Genomic DNA, 15366 nt, shown 5'->3' with positions numbered 1-15366 from the left:
TTCAAGCCAGAAAACAACGAAAATCGGCGAGAAATCGTCGTTTTGCATCGAAATATGCGGTTTTCTGTAAGAATTTTGATGATTTCGTGCAGAATTCTGCTGTTTTCTTGCAATTCAGCCGTAGAATCTTGGTAAAAAGTGATGATTTTGTAGATTCCGTGCTCTTCTATGCAAATTCAAGATATAAAACAACGAAAATCGGCGAGAAATCGTTCTTTTGCATCGAAATATGCAGTTTTCTCTAAGAATTTTGATGATTTCGTGCAGAATTCTGCTGTTTTCTTGCAATTCAGTTGTTGAATCTTGGTAAAAAGTCATGATTTTGTAGATTTTGTGCTCTTCTTTGCGAATTCAAGCGAGAAAACAACGAAAATCAGCGAGAAATCGTCGTTTTGCATCGAAATATGCGGTTTTCTCTAAGAATTTTGATGATTTTGTGCAGAATTCTGCTGTTTTCTTGCAATTCAGCCGTTGAATCTTGGTAAAAAGTCATGATTTTGTAGATTTCGTGCTCTTCTTTGCAAATTCATGCCAGAAAACAACGAAAATCGGCGAGAAATCGTCGTTTTGCATCGAAATATGCGGTTTTCTGTAAGAGTTTTGATGATTTCGTGCAGAATTCTGCTGTTTTCTTGCAATTCAGCCGTTGAATCTTGGTAAAAAGTCATGATTTTGTAGATTTCGTGCTCTTCTTTGCGAATTCAAGCGAGAAAACAACGAAAATCGGCGAGAAATCGTTGTTTTGCATCGAAATATACGGTTTTCTGTAAGAATTTTGATGATTTCGTGCAGAATTCTGCTGTTTTCTTGCAATTCAGCCGTTGAATCTAGGTAAAAAGTCATGATTTTGTAGATTTCGTGCTCTCCTTGGCGAATTCAAGATAGAAAACAACGAAAATCGGCGAGAAATCGTTGTTTTGCATCGAAATATGCAGTGTTCTCTAAGAATTTTGACCATTTCGGGCGGAATTCTGCTGTTTTCTTGCAATTCAGCCGTTGAATCTTGGTAAAAAGTCATGATTTTGTAGATTTCGTGCTCTTCTTTGCGAATTCAAGCCAGAAAACAACGAAAATCGGCGAGAAATCGTCGTTTTGCATCGAAATATGCGGTTTTCTGTAAGAATTTTGATGATTTCGTGCAGAATTCTGCTGTTCAGCCGTGGACTCTTGGTAAAAAGTGATGATTTTGTAGATTTCGCGCTTTTCTTTGCGAATTCAAGCCAGAAAACAACGAAAATCGGCGAGAAATTGTTGTTTTGCACCGAAATATGCGGTTTTCTGTAAGAATTTTGATGATTTCGTGCAGAATTCTGCTGTTTTCTTGCAATTCAGCCGTTGAATCTTGGTAAAAAGTCATGATTTTGTAGATTTTGTGCTCTTCTTTGCAAATTCAAGCCAGAAAACAACGAAAATCGGCGAGAAATCGTCGTTTTGCATCGAAATATGCGATTTTCTGTAAGAATTTTGATGATTTCGTGCAGAATTCTGCTGTGTTCGTGCAATTCAGCCGTTGAATCTAGGTAAAAAGTCATGATTTTATAGATTTCGTGCTCTTCTTGGCGAATTCAAGATAGAAAACAACGAAAATCGGCGAGAAATCGTTGTTTTGCATCGAAATATGCGGTTTTCTGTAAGAATTTTGATGATTTCGTGCAGAATTCTGCTGTTTTCTTGCAATTCAGCCGTTGAATCTAGGTAAAAAGTCATGATTTTGTAGATTTCGTGCTCTTCTTGGCAAATTCAAGATAGAAAACAACGAAAATCGGCGAGAAATCGTTGTTTTGCATCGAAATATGCAGTTTTCTCTTAGAATTTTGATGATTTCGTGCAGAATTCTGCTGTTTTCTTGCAATTCAGTTGTTGAATCTTGGTAAAAAGTCATGATTTTGTAGATTTCGTGCTCTTCTTTGCGAATTCAAGCCAGAAAACAACGAAAATCGGCGAAAAATAATCGTTTTGCATCGAAATATGCGGTTTTCTGTGAGAATTTTGATGATTTCGAGCAGAATTCTGCTGTTTTCTTGCATTCAGCCGTTGAATCTTGGTAAAAAGTCATGATTTTGTAGATTTCGTGCTCTTCTTTGCGAATTCAAGCCAGAAAACAACGAAAATCGGCGAGAAATCGTCGTTTTGCATCGAAATATGCAGTTTTCTGTAAGAATTTTGATGATTTCGTGCAGAATTCTGCTGTTATCTTGCAATTCAGCCGTTGAATCTTGGTAAAAAGTCATGATTTTGTAGATTTCGTGCTCTTCTTTGCGAATTCAAGCCAGAAAACAACGAAAATCGGCGAGAAATAATCGTTTTGCATCGAAATATGCGGTTTTCTGTAAGAATTTTGATGATTTCGTGCAGAATTCTGCTGTTTTCTGCAATTCAGCCGTTGAATCTTGGTAAAAAGTGATGATTTTGTAGATTTCGTGCTCTTCTTTGCGAATTCAAGCCAGAAAACAACGAAAATCGGCGAGAAATCGTCGTTTTGCATCGAAATATGCGGTTTTCTCTAAGAATTTTGACGATTTCGTGCAGAATTCTGCTGTTTTCTTGCAATTCAGCCGTAGAATCTTAGTAAAAAGTGATGATTTTGTAGATTTCGTGCTCTTCTTTGCGAATTCAAGCCAGAACACAACGAAAATCGGCGAGAAATCGTTGTTTTGCATCGAAATATGCGGTTTTCTGTAAGAATGTTGATGATTTCGTGCAGAATTCTGCTGTTTTCTTCCCATTCAGCCGTAGAATCTTGGTAAAAAGTGATGATTTTGTAGATTTCGTGCTCTTCTTTGCGAATTCAAGCCAGAAAACAAAGAAAATCGGCGAGAAATTGTCGTTTTGCATCGAAATACGCGGTTTTCTGTAAGAATTTTGATGATTTCGTGCAGAATTCTGCTGTTTTCTTGCAATTCAGCCGTTGAATCTTGGTAAATTTCGTGCTCTTCTTTGCGAATTCAAGCCAGAAAACAACGAAAACCGGCGAGAAATCGTCGTTTTGCATCGAAATATGCGGTTTTCTCTAAGAATTTTGATGATTTCGTGCAGAATTCTGCTGTTTTCTTGCAATTCAGCCGTTGAATCTTGGTAAAAAGTGATGATTTTGTAGATTTCGTGCTCTTCTTTGCAAATTCAAGCCAGAAAACAACGAAAATCGGCGAGAAATCGTCGTTTTGCATCGAAATATGCGGTTTTCTCTAAGAATTTTGATGATTTCGTGCAGAATTCTGCTGTTTTCTTGCAATTCAGCCGTTGAATCTAGGTAAAAAGTCATGATTTTATAGATTTCGTGCTCTTCTTGGCGAATTCAAGATAGAAAACAACAAAAATCAGCGAGAAATCGTTGTTTTGCATCGAAATATGCGGTTTTCTCTAAGAATTTTGATGATTTCGTGCAGAATTCTGCTGTTTTCTTGCAATTCAGCCGTTGAATCTAGGTAAAAAGTCATGATTTTGTAGATTTCGTGCTCTTCTTGGCAAATTCAAGATAGAAAACAACGAAAATCGGCGAGAAATCGTTGTTTTGCATCGAAATATGCAGTTTTCTCTAAGAATTTTGATGATTTCGTGCAGAATTCTGCTGTTTTCTTGCAATTCAGTTGTTGAATCTTGGTAAAAAGTCATGATTTTGTAGATTTCGTGCTCTTCTTTGCGAATTCAAGCCAGAAAACAACGAAAATCGGCGAAAAATAATCGTTTTGCATCGAAATATGCGGTTTTCTGTGAGAATTTTGATGATTTCGTGCAGAATTCTGCTGTTTTCTTGCATTCAGCCGTTGAATCTTGGTAAAAAGTCATGATTTTGTAGATTTCGTGCTCTTCTTTGCGAATTCAAGCCAGAAAACAACGAAAATCGGCGAGAAATCGTCGTTTTGCATCGAAATATGCAGTTTTCTGTAAGAATTTTGATGATTTCGTGCAGAATTCTGCTGTTATCTTGCAATTCAGCCGTTGAATCTTGGTAAAAAGTCATGATTTTGTAGATTTCGTGCTCTTCTTTGCGAATTCAAGCCAGAAAACAACGAAAATCGGCGAGAAATAATCGTTTTGCATCGAAATATGCGGTTTTCTGTATGAATTTTGATGATTTCGTGCAGAATTCTGCTGTTTTCTGCAATTCAGCCGTTGAATCTTGGTAAAAAGTGATGATTTTGTAGATTTCGTGCTCTTCTTTGCGAATTCAAGCCAGAAAACAACGAAAATCGGCGAGAAATCGTCGTTTTGCATCGAAATATGCGGTTTTCTCTAAGAATTTTGACGATTTCGTGCAGAATTCTGCTGTTTTCTTGCAATTCAGCCGTAGAATCTTAGTAAAAAGTGATGATTTTGTAGATTTCGTGCTCTTCTTTGCGAATTCAAGCCAGAACACAACGAAAATCGGCGAGAAATCGTTGTTTTGCATCGAAATATGCGGTTTTCTGTAAGAATTTTGATGATTTCGTGCAGAATTCTGCTGTTTTCTTCCCATTCAGCCGTAGAATCTTGGTAAAAAGTGATGATTTTGTAGATTTCGTGCTCTTCTTTGCGAATTCAAGCCAGAAAACAACGAAAATCGGCGAGAAATTGTCGTTTTGCATCGAAATACGCGGTTTTCTGTAAGAATTTTGATGATTTCGTGCAGAATTCTGCTGTTTTCTTGCAATTCAGCCGTTGAATCTTGGTAAAAAGTCATGATTTTGTAGATTTCGTGCTCTTCTTTGCGAATTCAAGCCAGAAAACAACGAAAACCGGCGAGAAATCGTCGTTTTGCATCGAAATATGCGGTTTTCTCTAAGAATTTTGATGATTTCGTGCAGAATTCTGCTGTTTTCTTGCAATTCAGCCGTTGAATCTTGGTAAAAAGTGATGATTTTGTAGATTTCGTGCTCTTCTTTGCGAATTCAAGCCAGAAAACAACGAAAATCGGCGAGAAATCGTCGTTTTGCATCGAAATATGCGGTTTTCTCTAAGAATTTTGATGATTTCGTGCAGAATTCTGCTGTTTTCTTGCAATTCAGCCGTTGAATCTAGGTAAAAAGTCATGATTTTGTAGATTTCGTGCTCTTCTTGGCGAATTCAAGATAGAAAACAACAAAAATCAGCGAGAAATCGTCGTTTTGCATCGAAATATGCGGTTTTCTCTAAGAATTTTGATGATTTCGTGCAGAATTCTGCTGTTTTCTTGCAATTCAGCAGTTGAATCTTAGTAAAAAGTCATGATTTTGTAGATGTCGTGCTCTTCTTTGCAAATTCATGCCAGAAAACAACGAAAATCGCCGAGAAATCGTCGTTTTGCATCGAAATTGCGGTTTTCTGTAAGAATTTTGATGATTTCGTGCAGAATTCTGCTGTTTTCTTGCAATTCAGCCGTTGAATCTTGGTAAAAAGTCATGATTTTGTAGATTTTGTGCTCTTCTTTGCAAATTCAAGCCAGAAAACAACGAAAATCGGCGAGAAATCGTCGTTTTGCATCGAAATATGCGATTTTCTGTAAGAATTTTGATGATTTCGTGCAGAATTCTGCTGTTTTCGTGCAATTCAGCCGTTGAATCTAGGTAAAAAGTCATGATTTTATAGATTTCGTGCTCTTCTTGGCGAATTCAAGATAGAAAACAACGAAAATCGGCGAGAAATCGTTGTTTTGCATCGAAATATGCGGTTTTCTGTAAGAATTTTGATGATTTCGTGCAGAATTCTGCTGTTTTCTTGCAATTCAGCCGTTGAATCTAGGTAAAAAGTCATGATTTTGTAAATTTCGTGCTCTTCTTTGCGAATTCAAGCCAGAAAACAACGAAAATCGGCGAGAAATCGTCGTTTTGCATCGAAATATGCGGTTTTCTCTAAGAATTTTGATGATTTCGTGCAGAATTCTGCTGTTTTCTTGCAATTCAGCCGTTGAATCTAGGTAAAAAGTCATGATTTTGTAGATTTCGTGCTCTTCTTGGCGAATTCAAGATAGAAAACAACAAAAATCAGCGAGAAATCGTCGTTTTGCATCGAAATATGCGGTTTTCTCTAAGAATTTTGATGATTTCGTGCAGAATTCTGCTGTTTTCTTGCAATTCAGCAGTTGAATCTTAGTAAAAAGTCATGATTTTGTAGATGTCGTGCTCTTCTTTGCAAATTCATGCCAGAAAACAACGAAAATCGCCGAGAAATCGTCGTTTTGCATCGAAATATGCAGTTTTCTGTAAGAATTTTGATGATTTCGTGCAGAATTCTGCTGTTTTCTTGCAATTCAGCCGTTGAATCTTGGTAAAAAGTCATGATTTTGTAGATTTTGTGCTCTTCTTTGCAAATTCAAGCCAGAAAACAACGAAAATCGGCGAGAAATCGTCGTTTTGCATCGAAATATGCGATTTTCTGTAAGAATTTTGATGATTTCGTGCAGAATTCTGCTGTTTTCGTGCAATTCAGCCGTTGAATCTAGGTAAAAAGTCATGATTTTATAGATTTCGTGCTCTTCTTGGCGAATTCAAGATAGAAAACAACGAAAATCGGCGAGAAATCGTTGTTTTGCATCGAAATATGCGGTTTTCTGTAAGAATTTTGATGATTTCGTGCAGAATTCTGCTGTTTTCTTGCAATTCAGCCGTTGAATCTAGGTAAAAAGTCATGATTTTGTAGATTTCGTGCTCTTCTTGGCAAATTCAAGATAGAAAACAACGAAAATCGGCGAGAAATCGTTGTTTTGCATCGAAATATGCAGTTTTCTCTAAGAATTTTGATGATTTCGTGCAGAATTCTGCTGTTTTCTTGCAATTCAGTTGTTGAATCTTGGTAAAAAGTCATGATTTTGTAGATTTCGTGCTCTTCTTTGCGAATTCAAGCCAGAAAACAACGAAAATCGGCGAAAAATAATCGTTTTGCATCGAAATATGCGGTTTTCTGTGAGAATTTTGATGATTTCGTGCAGAATTCTGCTGTTTTCTTGCATTCAGCCGTTGAATCTTGGTAAAAAGTCATGATTTTGTAGATTTCGTGCTCTTCTTTGCGAATTCAAGCCAGAAAACAACGAAAATCGGCGAGAAATCGTCGTTTTGCATCGAAATATGCAGTTTTCTGTAAGAATTTTGATGATTTCGTGCAGAATTCTGCTGTTATCTTGCAATTCAGCCGTTGAATCTTGGTAAAAAGTCATGATTTTGTAGATTTCGTGCTCTTCTTTGCGAATTCAAGCCAGAAAACAACGAAAATCGGCGAGAAATAATCGTTTTGCATCGAAATATGCGGTTTTCTGTATGAATTTTGATGATTTCGTGCAGAATTCTGCTGTTTTCTGCAATTCAGCCGTTGAATCTTGGTAAAAAGTGATGATTTTGTAGATTTCGTGCTCTTCTTTGCGAATTCAAGCCAGAAAACAACGAAAATCGGCGAGAAATCGTCGTTTTGCATCGAAATATGCGGTTTTCTCTAAGAATTTTGACGATTTCGTGCAGAATTCTGCTGTTTTCTTGCAATTCAGCCGTAGAATCTTAGTAAAAAGTGATGATTTTGTAGATTTCGTGCTCTTCTTTGCGAATTCAAGCCAGAACACAACGAAAATCGGCGAGAAATCGTTGTTTTGCATCGAAATATGCGGTTTTCTGTAAGAATTTTGATGATTTCGTGCAGAATTCTGCTGTTTTCTTCCCATTCAGCCGTAGAATCTTGGTAAAAAGTGATGATTTTGTAGATTTCGTGCTCTTCTTTGCGAATTCAAGCCAGAAAACAACGAAAATCGGCGAGAAATTGTCGTTTTGCATCGAAATACGCGGTTTTCTGTAAGAATTTTGATGATTTCGTGCAGAATTCTGCTGTTTTCTTGCAATTCAGCCGTTGAATCTTGGTAAAAAGTCATGATTTTGTAGATTTCGTGCTCTTCTTTGCGAATTCAAGCCAGAAAACAACGAAAACCGGCGAGAAATCGTCGTTTTGCATCGAAATATGCGGTTTTCTCTAAGAATTTTGATGATTTCGTGCAGAATTCTGCTGTTTTCTTGCAATTCAGCCGTTGAATCTTGGTAAAAAGTGATGATTTTGTAGATTTCGTGCTCTTCTTTGCGAATTCAAGCCAGAAAACAACGAAAATCGGCGAGAAATCGTCGTTTTGCATCGAAATATGCGGTTTTCTCTAAGAATTTTGATGATTTCGTGCAGAATTCTGCTGTTTTCTTGCAATTCAGCCGTTGAATCTAGGTAAAAAGTCATGATTTTGTAGATTTCGTGCTCTTCTTGGCGAATTCAAGATAGAAAACAACAAAAATCAGCGAGAAATCGTCGTTTTGCATCGAAATATGCGGTTTTCTCTAAGAATTTTGATGATTTCGTGCAGAATTCTGCTGTTTTCTTGCAATTCAGCAGTTGAATCTTAGTAAAAAGTCATGATTTTGTAGATGTCGTGCTCTTCTTTGCAAATTCATGCCAGAAAACAACGAAAATCGCCGAGAAATCGTCGTTTTGCATCGAAATTGCGGTTTTCTGTAAGAATTTTGATGATTTCGTGCAGAATTCTGCTGTTTTCTTGCAATTCAGCCGTTGAATCTTGGTAAAAAGTCATGATTTTGTAGATTTTGTGCTCTTCTTTGCAAATTCAAGCCAGAAAACAACGAAAATCGGCGAGAAATCGTCGTTTTGCATCGAAATATGCGATTTTCTGTAAGAATTTTGATGATTTCGTGCAGAATTCTGCTGTTTTCGTGCAATTCAGCCGTTGAATCTAGGTAAAAAGTCATGATTTTATAGATTTCGTGCTCTTCTTGGCGAATTCAAGATAGAAAACAACGAAAATCGGCGAGAAATCGTTGTTTTGCATCGAAATATGCGGTTTTCTGTAAGAATTTTGATGATTTCGTGCAGAATTCTGCTGTTTTCTTGCAATTCAGCCGTTGAATCTAGGTAAAAAGTCATGATTTTGTAAATTTCGTGCTCTTCTTTGCGAATTCAAGCCAGAAAACAACGAAAATCGGCGAGAAATCGTCGTTTTGCATCGAAATATGCGGTTTTCTCTAAGAATTTTGATGATTTCGTGCAGAATTCTGCTGTTTTCTTGCAATTCAGCCGTTGAATCTAGGTAAAAAGTCATGATTTTGTAGATTTCGTGCTCTTCTTGGCGAATTCAAGATAGAAAACAACAAAAATCAGCGAGAAATCGTCGTTTTGCATCGAAATATGCGGTTTTCTCTAAGAATTTTGATGATTTCGTGCAGAATTCTGCTGTTTTCTTGCAATTCAGCAGTTGAATCTTAGTAAAAAGTCATGATTTTGTAGATGTCGTGCTCTTCTTTGCAAATTCATGCCAGAAAACAACGAAAATCGCCGAGAAATCGTCGTTTTGCATCGAAATATGCAGTTTTCTGTAAGAATTTTGATGATTTCGTGCAGAATTCTGCTGTTTTCTTGCAATTCAGCCGTTGAATCTTGGTAAAAAGTCATGATTTTGTAGATTTTGTGCTCTTCTTTGCAAATTCAAGCCAGAAAACAACGAAAATCGGCGAGAAATCGTCGTTTTGCATCGAAATATGCGATTTTCTGTAAGAATTTTGATGATTTCGTGCAGAATTCTGCTGTTTTCGTGCAATTCAGCCGTTGAATCTAGGTAAAAAGTCATGATTTTATAGATTTCGTGCTCTTCTTGGCGAATTCAAGATAGAAAACAACGAAAATCGGCGAGAAATCGTTGTTTTGCATCGAAATATGCGGTTTTCTGTAAGAATTTTGATGATTTCGTGCAGAATTCTGCTGTTTTCTTGCAATTCAGCCGTTGAATCTAGGTAAAAAGTCATGATTTTGTAGATTTCGTGCTCTTCTTGGCGAATTCAAGATAGAAAACAACGAAAATCGGCGAGAAATCGTTGTTTTGCATCGAAATATGCAGTTTTCTCTAAGAATTTTGATGATTTCGTGCAGAATTCTGCTGTTTTCTTGCAATTCAGTTGTTGAATCTTGGTAAAAAGTCATGATTTTGTAGATTTCGTGCTCTTCTTTGCGAATTCAAGCCAGAAAACAACGAAAATCGGCGAGAAATAATCGTTTTGCATCGAAATATGCGGTTTTCTGTGAGAATTTTGATGATTTCGTGCAGAATTCTGCTGTTTTCTTGCAATTCAGCCGTTGAATCTTGGTAAAATGTCATGATTTTGTAGATTTCGTGCTCTTCTTTGCGAATTCAAGCCAGAAAACAACGAAAATCGGCGAGAAATCGTCGTTTTGCATCGAAATATGCGGTTTTCTGTAAGAATTTTGATGATTTCGTGCAGAATTCTGCTGTTATCTTGCAATTCAGCTGTTGAATCTTAGTAAAAAGTCATGATTTTGTAGATTTCGTGCTCTTCTTTGCGAATTCAAGCCAGAAAACAACGAAAATCGGCGAGAAATAATCGTTTTGCATCGAAATATGCGGTTTTCTGTAAGAATTTTGATGATTTCGTGCAGAATTCTGCTGTTTTCTTGCAATTCAGCCGTTGAATCTTGGTAAAAAGTCATGATTTTGTAGATTTCGTGCTCTTTTTTGCGAATTCAAGCCAGAAAACCACAAAAATCGGCGAGAAATCGTCGTTTTGCATCGAAATATGCGGTTTTCTCTAAGAATTTTGATGATTTCGTGCAGAATTCTGCTGTTTTCTTGCAATTCAGCCGTTGAATCTTGGTAAAAAGTGATGATTTTGTAGATTTCGTGCTCTTCTTTGCGAATTCAAGCCAGAAAACAACGAAAATCGGCGAGAAATCGTCGTTTTGCATCGAAATATGCGGTTTTCTCTAAGAATTTTGACGATTTCGTGCAGAATTCTGCTGTTTTCTTGCAATTCAGCCGTTGAATCTTGGTAAAAAGTCATGATTTTGTAGATTTCGTGCTCTTCTTGGCGAATTCAAGATAGAAAACAACGAAAATCGGCGAGAAATCGTTGTTTTGCATCGAAATATGCAGTTTTCTCTAAGAATTTTGATGATTTCGTGCAGAATTCTGCTGTTTTCTTGCAATTCAGCCGTTGAATCTTGGTAAAAAGTCATGATTTTGTAGATTTCGTGCTCTTCTTTGCGAATTCAAGCCAGAAAACAACGAAAATCGGCGAGAAATCGTCGTTTTGCATTGAAATATGCGGTTTTCTGTAAGAATTTTGATGATTTCGTGCAGAATTCTGCTGTTTTCTTGCAATTCAGCCGTAGAATCTTGGTAAAAAGTGATGATTTTGTAGATTTCGTGCTCTTCTTTGCGAATTCAAGCCAGAAAACAACGAAAATCGGCGAGAAATCGTTGTTTTGCATCGAAATATGCGGTTTTCTGTAAGAATTTTGATGATTTCGTGCAGAATTCTGCTGTTTTCTTCCAATTCAGCCGTAGAATCTTGGTAAAAAGTGATGATTTTGTAGATTTCGTGCTCTTTTTTGCGAATTCAAGCCAGAAAACAACGAAAATCGGCGAGAAATCGTCGTTTTGCATCGAAATACGCGGTTTTCTGTAAGAATTTTGATGATTTCGTGCAGAATTCTGCTGTTTTCTTGCAATTCAGCCGTTGAATCTTGGTAAAAAGTCATGATTTTGTAGATTTCGTGCACTTCTTTGCGAATTCAAGCCAGAAAACAACGAAAATCGGCGAGAAATCGTCGTTTTGCATCGAAATATGCGGTTTTCTGTAAGAATTTTGATGATTTCGTGCAGAATTCTGCTGTTTTCTTGCAATTCAGCCGTTGAATCTTGGTAAAAAGTCATGATTTTGTAGATTTCGTGCTCTTCTTTGCGAATTCAAGCCAGAAAACAACGAAAACCGGCGAGAAATCGTCGTTTTGCATCGAAATATGCGGTTTTCTCTAAGAATTTTGATGATTTCGTGCAGAATTCTGCTGTTTTCTTGCAATTCAGCCGTTGAATCTTGGTAAAAAGTGATGATTTTGTAGATTTCGTGCTCTTCTTTGCGAACTCAAGCCAGAAAACAACGAAAATCGGCGAGAAATCGTCGTTTTGCATCGAAATATGCGGTTTTCTCTAAGAATTTTGACGATCTCGTGCAGAATTCTGCTGTTTACTTGCAATTCAGCCGTTGAATCTTGGTAAAAAGTCATGATTTTGTAGATTTCGTGCTCTTCTTTGCGAATTCAAGATAGAAAACAACGAAAATCGGCGAGAAATCGTTGTTTTGCATCGAAATATGCGGTTTTCTGTAAGAATTTTGATGATTTCGTGCAGAATTCTGCTGTTTTCTTGCAATTCAGCCGTTGAATCTAGGTAAAAAGTCATGATTTTGTAGATTTCGTGCTCTTCTTGGCGAATTCAAGATAGAAAACAACGAAAATCAGCGAGAAATCGTCGTTTTGCATCGAAATATGCGGTTTTCTCTAAGAATTTTGATGATTTCGTGCAGAATTCTGCTGTTTTCTTGCAATTCAGCAGTTGAATCTTGGTAAAAAGTCATGATTTTGTAGATGTCGTGCTCTTCTTTGCAAATTCATGCCAGAAAACAACGAAAATCGCCGAGAAATCGTCGTTTTGCATCGAAATATGCGGTTTTCTGTAAGAATTTTGATGATTTCGTGCAGAATTCTGCTGTTTTCTTGCAATTCAGCCGTTGAATCTTGGTAAAAAGTCATGATTTTGTAGATTGTGTGCTCTTCTTTGCAAATTCAAGCCAGAAAACAACGAAAATCGGCGAGAAATCGTCGTTTTGCATCGAAATATGCGATTTTCTGTAAGAATTTTGATGATTTCGTGCAGAATTCTGCTTTTTTCTTGCAATTCAGCCGTTGAATCTAGGTAAAAAGTCATGATTTTATAGATTTCGTGCTCTTCTTGGCGAATTCAAGATAGAAAACAACGAAAATCGGCGAGAAATCGTTGTTTTGCATCGAAATATGCGGTTTTCTGTAAGAATTTTGATGATTTCGTGCAGAATTCTGCTGTTTTCTTGCAATTCAGCCGTTGAATCTAGGTAAAAAGTCATGATTTTGTAGATTTCGTGCTCTTCTTGGCGAATTCAAGATAGAAAATAACGAAAATCGGCGAGAAATCGTTGTTTTGCATCGAAATATGCAGTTTTCTCTAAGAATTTTGATGATTTCGTGCAGAATTCTGCTGTTTTCTTGCAATTCAGTTGTTGAATCTTGGTAAAAAGTCATGATTTTGTAGATTTCGTGCTCTTCTTTGCAAATTCAAGCCAGAAAACAACGAAAATCGGCGAGAAATCGTCGTTTTGCATCGAAATATGCGATTTTCTGTAAGAATTTTGATGATTTCGTGCAGAATTCTGCTGTTTTCTTGCAATTCAGCCGTTGAATCTAGGTAAAAAGTCATGATTTTATAGATTTCGTGCTCTTCTTGGCGAATTCAAGATAGAAAACAACGAAAATCGGCGAGAAATCGTTGTTTTGCATCGAAATATGCGGTTTTCTGTAAGAATTTTGATGATTTCGTGCAGAATTCTGCTGTTTTCTTGCAATTCAGCCGTTGAATCTAGGTAAAAAGTCATGATTTTGTAGATTTCGTGCTCTTCTTTGCGAATTCAAGCCAGAAAACAACGAAAATCGGCGAGATATAATCGTTTTGCATCGAAATATGCGGTTTTCTGTAAGAATTTTGATGATTTCGTGCAGAATTCTGCTGTTTTCTTGAAATTCAGCCGTTGAATCTTGGTAAAAAGTCATGATTTTGTAGATTTCGTGCTCTTTTTTGCGAATTAAAGCCAAAAAACCACAAAAATCGGCGAGAAATCGTCGTTTTGCATCGAAATATGCGGTTTTCTCTAAGAATTTTGATGATTTCGTGCAGAATTCTGCTGTTTTCTTGCAATTCAGCCGTTGAATCTTTGTAAAAAGTGATGATTTTGTAGATTTCGTGCTCTTCTTTGCGAATTCAAGCCAGAAAACAACGAAAATCGGCGAGAAATCGTCGTTTTGCATCGAAATATGCGGTTTTCTCTAAGAATTTTGACGATTTCGTGCAGAATTCTGCTGTTGAAAATCGGCGAGAAATCGTTGTTTTGCATCGAAATATGCAGTTTTCTCTAAGAATTTTGATGATTTCGTGCAGAATTCTGCTGTTTTCTTGCAATTCAGTTGTTGAATCTTGGTAAAAAGTCATGATTTTGTAGATTTCGTGCTCTTCTTTGCGAATTCAAGCCAGAAAACAACGAAAATCGGCGAGAAATAATCGTTTTGCATCGAAATATGCGGTTTTCTGTGAGAATTTTGATGATTTCGTGCAGAATTCTGCTGTTTTCTTGCAATTCAGCCCTTGAATCTTGGTAAAATGTCATGATTTTGTAGATTTCGTGCTCTTCTTTGCGAATTCAAGCCAGAAAACAACGAAAATCGGCGAGAAATCGTCGTTTTGCATCGAAATATGCGGTTTTCTGTAAGAATTTTGATGATTTCGTGCAGAATTCTGCTGTTATCTTGCAATTCAGCTGTTGAATCTTAGTAAAAAGTCATGATTTTGTAGATTTCGTGCTCTTCTTTGCGAATTCAAGCCAGAAAACAACGAAAATCGGCGAGAAATAATCGTTTTGCATCGAAATATGCGGTTTTCTGTAAGAATTTTGATGATTTCGTGCAGAATTCTGCTGTTTTCTTGCAATTCAGCCGTTGAATCTTGGTAAAAAGTCATGATTTTGTAGATTTCGTGCTCTTTTTTGCGAATTCAAGCCAGAAAACCACAAAAATCGGCGAGAAATCGTCGTTTTGCATCGAAATATGCGGTTTTCTCTAAGAATTTTGATGATTTCGTGCAGAATTCTGCTGTTTTCTTGCAATTCAGCCGTTGAATCTTGGTAAAAAGTCATGATTTTGTAGATTTCGTGCTCTTCTTTGCGAATTCAAGCCAGAAAACAACGAAAATCGGCGAGAAATCGTCGTTTTGCATTGAAATATGCGGTTTTCTGTAAGAATTTTGATGATTTCGTGCTGAATTCTGCTGTTATCTTGCAATTCAGCCGTTGAATCTTAGTAAAAAGTCATGATTTTGTAGATTTCGTGCTCTTCTTTGCGAATTCAAGCCAGAAAACAACGAAAATCGGCGAGAAATAATCGTTTTGCATCGAAATATGCGGTTTTCTGTAAGAATTTTGATGATTTCGTGCAGAATTCTGCTGTTTTCTTGCAATTCAGCCGTTGAATCTTGGTAAAAAGTCATGATTTTGTAGATTTCGTGCTCTTTTTTGCGAATTCAAGCCAGAAAACCACAAAAATCGGCGAGAAATCGTCGTTTTGCATCGAAATATGCGGTTTTCTCTAAGAATTTTGATGATTTCGTGCAGAATTCTGCTGTTTTCTTGCAATTCAGCCGTTGAATCTTGGTAAAAAGTCATGATTTTGTAGATTTCGTGCTCTTCTTTGCGAATTCAAGCCAGAAAACAACGAAAACCGGCGAGAAATCGTCGTTTTGCATCGAAATATGCGGTTTTCTCTAAGAATTTTGATGATTGCGTGCAG

This window comes from Gnatocerus cornutus, unplaced genomic scaffold (genome assembly GCF_029298725.1).
Source record: "Gnatocerus cornutus isolate USDA-ARS CGAHR unplaced genomic scaffold, icGnaCorn1.1 ctg00000052.1, whole genome shotgun sequence".
NCBI lineage: Eukaryota > Metazoa > Arthropoda > Insecta > Coleoptera > Tenebrionidae > Gnatocerus > Gnatocerus cornutus.
Note: the sequence above shows the minus strand (reverse complement) of the source record.